This window comes from Nicotiana tabacum, chromosome 1 (genome assembly GCF_000715075.1).
Source record: "Nicotiana tabacum cultivar K326 chromosome 1, ASM71507v2, whole genome shotgun sequence".
NCBI classification, from domain to species: domain Eukaryota; kingdom Viridiplantae; phylum Streptophyta; class Magnoliopsida; order Solanales; family Solanaceae; genus Nicotiana; species Nicotiana tabacum.
The window spans coordinates 108,850,109-108,856,888 of NC_134080.1; positions in this window are offsets into that span (position 1 = coordinate 108,850,109).

The window sequence follows — 6,780 nt, forward strand, 5'->3', positions numbered from 1 at the left end:
TTAAGGCCTTCTATCATTTCTTTTAGATCAACTACTACTACTATTAGATCGTCTCTCTCATTCTCGACACTGGTTATCTTTTCATTCAAGGCTTCCTTTTCTTTTTCAAGGTTTGCTATGGTCTTATTTAAGCCCACTACATAGACCACTAGATTATCTCTAGATTGCTCTGCCTCTCCTAGTTCTTTGGTTCGGATCTCCTTATCATTTACAAGGCTATAATATGCATCAACTAGGATATTAGATAAAGACCTTAGCTTATTGGAAGAGTAGGATTTCATATTTCTCTGAACATCCCTGAAGTTTACCTCATTGTATCATCTAACTGAGCCATCAGTGCGAACAATAAATCGTATTTTGTTGCTTTAGTTTCCACTGCCATCATGGAACTGTTTTTTGCCTTTTATTCCCTTTCAGATTCACTCGAGGAGTCTCCTCAAGCAGCAAGAGACTGCTTAACAACATTGTCTGCAGTGCTTTTTTGATCGAACCTTTTATCTGGAACCAGGTTCTTTTTGCTTGCTTTGTCAGGATTTTGCTTGTATTGCTCCTGTTTCGCGAGTGGGCAGTCTTTGATGAAATGCCCTAACTTTCCACATCTGTGATAGAGATCGTTTTTCCTTGTTTTACTTGAACTGTCCCACTTTGGTATGCCACCATTTCTTCAAACCATTTTTTGAAATCTCTTAGTAAGATAGGCCATGTCACTATCTTCATCACTTGAATCACTCCTTTCAGCCTTAAGCACGAGGTTCTTTTCCTTCTTAAGCTCTCTTCTTTCATTGTCTTTCTTTCTTTTCATCTCGTATGTTTTTAGATTACCAATCAACTCATCCATGATCAGAGTCTGTAGATCTTTAGCTTCAGTGATGGCATTTACCTTACTTTCCCAAGACCCGAGTAGAACACTGAGAATTTTCCTTAAAAGCTTGTTTCTGGGAATGACATCTCCAAGTGAGTGGAGCTCATTTATGATGGAGTTGAATCTGGTGTACATATTTTGTATAGACTCATCATCTTTCATCATGAAGAGCTCATATTCAATGGTCAATATGTCGATCTTGGATTGTTTGACTTGAGTGGTTCCTTCATGTGCAGTTTGTAAGGCTTCCCATATATCTTTGGTAGTATCACAAGCTAATACTCTGTTGTACTCATCAGGTCCTATGCCACACATCAAAATTTTCTTGGCACGATAGTTCTTTTCAACAGATTTTATGTCAATGTCGTTGTACTCTCTTCTCCCTTTGGGCACCAATGGTCCTGTTTCTTCAAGTTTCTTCATGGGAACATGTGGACCATCACAAATGATGTTCCATAGTTCTGAATCTTCAGCCATTATGAAGTCATGCATCCGAGTCTTCCACCATCTGTAGTATTGACCATTGAATATGGGAGGTCTATAAGTTGATTGTCCTTCTTCAAAGCTTTGTAGAGCAGCCATTTAGGATCCTTCCTAGGTGTTAGCCTGATAGGAGGAACCAGCTCTGATACCAATTGATAGCTTATATGAGTCCACCAAACTATTGGAGTACCTGGTCCGGTATGAGACGAATACGTAGAATGCAGTAAAGACTGAATGTAAAGGAAGCCAGAGATTTTTCTACGTGGAAAAATCCCACACAAGGGGATCAAAAAACCACGACCTATTCTTGAATGCTTTTAACTCAACTAACTTGTAATCTACTTATTACAAGCCACTTTGCAATACTTCTAATTGTAAAGGCTTCAAACTAACTTGTGATGCAACCACGACAAGTCACTCTCTAACTCTCCTACTTACAGAGGATTTGACTTATGACTATTTCTAGTCACAACATAAACTATAAAGTTTACGAATTTGGTTTGTTCCTAAAGCAGTGCTTCTAAGAAAGCAAACTAGGAATTACAATTTAAAGCAATTAACAAGATTACAACTCAACTATAGATTTACATAAGATTCGTTTAGTAACTGATCCTTAGTTGAGTTGTCTTCTTGTTCTTGATACACCAGTTACTTCAATGACGGATGAATGCTTCTTCTTCTTGAGAGAATATCACTGAATGCACAAGTGATGGTGTGTCTTGCACCAGGTAGTTTTATCACAAATGATATCACAATGTATAGTGATGTCAACTCCATGGATAGTGATGTCAACTCTTGGTGTACTTCTACCCAGTGAGAAGTGACTATTGCACTATCTGCACAACCACTTCTGGGCAGTTGCGCTCCAGCTGGACTTGGTGTTTCTGTCAGGACATACCAATGGACAAGGTCCTTATACTTCTGCCAGGACATAACAATGGACCAGGTCCTAGTTGTGTTCCTCTTCTGTAACAGTTTCCTAATAGAAACTTTCTTCTGGTACGTTTCAGCTATGCACTTTGACCTGTACTTCTGTCAGAGAACCCTAAGGGAGCAGGTCCCTGTTGTGTTTCTCTTTATGTTGAAGGAGTAGAGTCATAGACTTGTGCTTTTGTCGAAGAACCCTAAGGGACAAGTTCATCGGGTCCCTGTTGTGTTCCTTCATGTGGTCATTCATCCATTTGCAGATGTTCAAGCTTCGACCAATTCATATGAGATGTGTATCCTGTGTGGCAGGTTCTCGATCTGGTTCTTACGATAAGTTTGTTATATCATCAAAACATAAGAAGCATAAGGTTTAAGTAAAACCTATCAATGGAAAAATGACAAGGTTTTAGGAAGGCAAGAGTAAGGATACGAAAGGGTAAGTGAGAAGGTGATGAGAATAGATATGTTCTAAGGATTAAACCCATGAAAGAAATGATCTAATGGTTTCTCTAAGTCATAGACAGCTCAGTTTAGCCTGAATGAACTCAAAGGAGTCTAAGACTAATATCATTTAAAAGAGATAAGGGTGTGACTGTGGTAGATAAAGAATGACATTTGGACCTTCATTTGAATAATGATTTTGAAAAAAAAAAGAGAAGGAGAAAAGATTTCACTGACGACACGAGATTAGGATACCCCCATAAGGTGAATTACATCGAGACACTATGAAATACGATTATGGAAATCACTTCAAATATTCATCAATGCAACATAAGCCCTAATGGCAATGCATTATGTAAGAAGTTTTAAATCTTCAAGTGGAGGATTGTAGATCAATATTGAGGTGAATCAACAATGGACAGATATATGGTACAAAGTATGATATGAGATTATGCCATACTTCTGAAGACGAATGGTAATGAAGAAGCATTAAAGGACTGAGATTTATATCTAAAGGATAGGCAACAAAAGTAACTGGGAGTTAGGTAAGCATACCCCAATAACGACAAATTGAAGTAAATAATTATTGTATAGTATGACCCATGTAGATGCAATAAAGCCATATGAATGCATAATTGGATCTATGAAATAAGATATGGTATATGTTTACAAAGTAAGGCCTAGAGATTGACTAAAAGCTAAAAGGAAAAAGGAAAAATGAATCGCATAAGTGCACTTACAAAGCCAGGTCATACAGGCTGCATGACAAGAGGTAGCAGCAGTTGCGAGATTAGAAAGATTTCGACCACAAGTCATGATATGAGCAAAAAGACTAAAGGGGAAAATACCCTAGACTTTGGATTTATTCACAGAGCAACTACTTAAATGGAAAGGGGAGTATTAAGGTATTCACAAGAGCTATAAGTTATGAAAATAATAAGAGCATCAGTCAACATTCGAGGACGAATGTTCCAAAGGGGGGAATGATGTTACACTCAGCAATATTACGATGATGTTACTTCCTGCAGTATTATATTACGATGATGTTATGCCTTGCAGTATTACATTACGATGATGTTACGCTTCGCAATATTATGTTACGACAGTATTGCACCCTACAGTATTACATTACGGTGATGTTATGCTTCGCAGTATTAGGTTACGACGATGTTGCACCCTGTAGTATTGTACGTTGAACTTACCGTAAGGTAATTGACATCAGTCCAAGTAAAATATTATTTGGAGATTATAAGGATTGTGCTATTTCACAAGTAATGAGTAAATTCGTGGAGGTGAAAGGGGAAGCAAGTCAAAGAAAATAAATTTTCGTCAAAATTTGACATTTTGGGGTAAAATATGGCCCGAACTAAAATACCCGATATTTATGGACTAGTGCCATACAAGATACTACATGACCATAAGGTTTACAAGGAATGTTAAAAGAGAGTAGTATTTTAAGTAAGTGGAAATAATTCTTAATTATACGGGTAATTGGTTAATTTACGGGTAACGAAACACTACCTAATTAACTAATAAGTGGATAATTTAATAAATTCCACCCCTCCCCTTCTAACGTGGCAGCTAGCCACATTGTAAAGAAATGACTAAGTCATTTCTTTGATGGGTGGCAATTAAATAACAAAGGAAAGGACACTACATGCCTTGTGAATTATTACACAATTCAAAGACATTAAAATTTGGCAAAAACCCAAACAAACGTTAGCCTTTTTGTTCTTATCTTGAAGACATTAGCTTTCTTTAGCTATTTCAAAACCTTTCATCAACAAGAACTTTAGGGCTTTTACAATTCCAAAGGGCATTAGCATTTTATAATCCAAAGAACATTAGCTACTTCAAAGCTTTCAACAATTAAAATGTTAGAACAGTGACGATTCGAGCTCCTACAAAGAATATTATACGGATTTTTTCCTACTCCAGGTATGTTAAGGCTATCCCTTCTTTCGTTTGGCATGATCTATACAACACAAACGAAATGAGCAAATGCACATATTCCAAAAATGACTCTATTCATAGAAGTATTAGAGATATCTATGTTCTTGAATTTCAATGTGTCATAATATTCTATCATCTATTCATTGGTCTCAGAAAAATATGAAAGTTGAAAAGTGTTTACTTTATGATATTAGTCAAAGGCAAAATGGTCCTATGACATTCCGAAAGGTTTTATTAACGTACTTTTCATGCATTGCATTCATGTACATTGACCCATGACCAGATAGCGTTATATACGCATATATATATATATATATATATATATATATGTATATATATATGTATATGTATATGTATATATATATTTATATATATACGTGTATATATATATGTATATGTATATGGGATATGGGAAAGTTTATGGCATTATATATGCACCGCACCTGATTAACTGGTATACGTTGATGATTTTTCCCACAGTGGCCGAGATGATATGATGGGATGCCCTCAAAGGCCTGATGATGTTATGACACATGTACCTATGCATGACATGACATTCATACGCATATGCATGACACTATAATTATTTCATGATTTACAAAGTTATCCAGATTTACAGGTGGAGTCATTTACTCTATATTTCCTACATGTCTGTTATGTACTTATTCATATGCCTTACATACTTACTACATTATTCGTACTGATGTCCCTTTTTGCCTAGGGAGGATGCGTTTCATGCCCGCAGGTCCCAATAGGTGGGTCGAGAGCCCTCCACGTAGGCTATCAGCTCATCGGAATATGTTGGTGCACTTCATTTGCTTTGGAGTTGCTTGTTTGGTTAGTATGAGTTAGATATGTATTGTTTTGTATGGTGGGACTTTGTCCCGACCTTTATGAAAATTATGTATTCTTAGAGGCTTGTAGACAGATGTCATGTACGTAAAAGATGGTATGGCCTTGTCACCCTATGTTCAATGTTTATGTGGTTATTTTGGTCTTTAAGGCCCATATGTCTTATGTATAAGTTAGCATTACCTGTTGTATTATACCTATTTCACGGTAGCCTCTCCAAATCAGTTATATATGATACTATGACATGAAAAGTTACGTTATGGTCGTACTCAGTTGAGTAAGGTACAGGGTGCCCGTCGCAGCCCATCTGCTTAGGTCGTGACATGTACCTTTTCAAGACTTGTATTAAAGGATGCATAGAACTACTAACCTTTGGTACAAGAACTAGGTTCTTGACTTGTCATTGAAAGTTTTCAATCCTCTTTTATCATTCATGCAATGCATCTACATCTTCTATGATCATCATGCGTGTTTACCTACAATAGTATTGAAGTGAGTTAGACTTGGCCAGAAAACACTTTAGCTAGTTTTACCTGAAGGTGATTGTTATAGTCAATTGATGAGGAATCAGGTTCTCAACTTGGCTTCAATAGCCCCAGCTTTACCCCGTTTCTTTCAAAATGCTCCTAACTCAATGCTTTGGTGAAGATATTTGCAATTTGGTGCTCTATGCTGTAGAACTTCATACAGATCAACCATTTCTCTACATTGTCCCTCAGAAAATGCTGTCTCACATCAATGTGCTTGATTTTTTTATGTTGAACTGGATTCTTGGTCATGTTGAGTGCATTGGTATTATCACATAGTAGAGGCATACACTCATTAAACACCCAAAATCCTCCAGTTGCCGCTTAATCCATAGGAGTTGAGTGCAGCAGGATGCTGCAACTACATATTCTACTTCAACTATTGAAACATCCACTAAGTTTTGCTTCCTTGTGCCCCAAGAGACGAGAAATGATCGAAAAACGTGAGCCATTCTAGAAGTGTTTTTCCTATCCACAAGATAACATACATAGTCAGCATCAGCATATCTAATGAGATTAAAACTGTTTCCTGAAGGGTAATACAGGACCAGGTCTTGTGTTCCCTTAAGGTATCTCAAAATTCTTTTAGCAGCTTACAAATGAGATTCCTTGGGATTTGATTGAAACCTTGCACATAACCCCACACTGAAGACAATACTAGGTATGCTGGCAGTGAGATAGAGAAGAGACCCAATAATGCCTCTATACATAGTTTGATTCACAGGAGATCCAGTT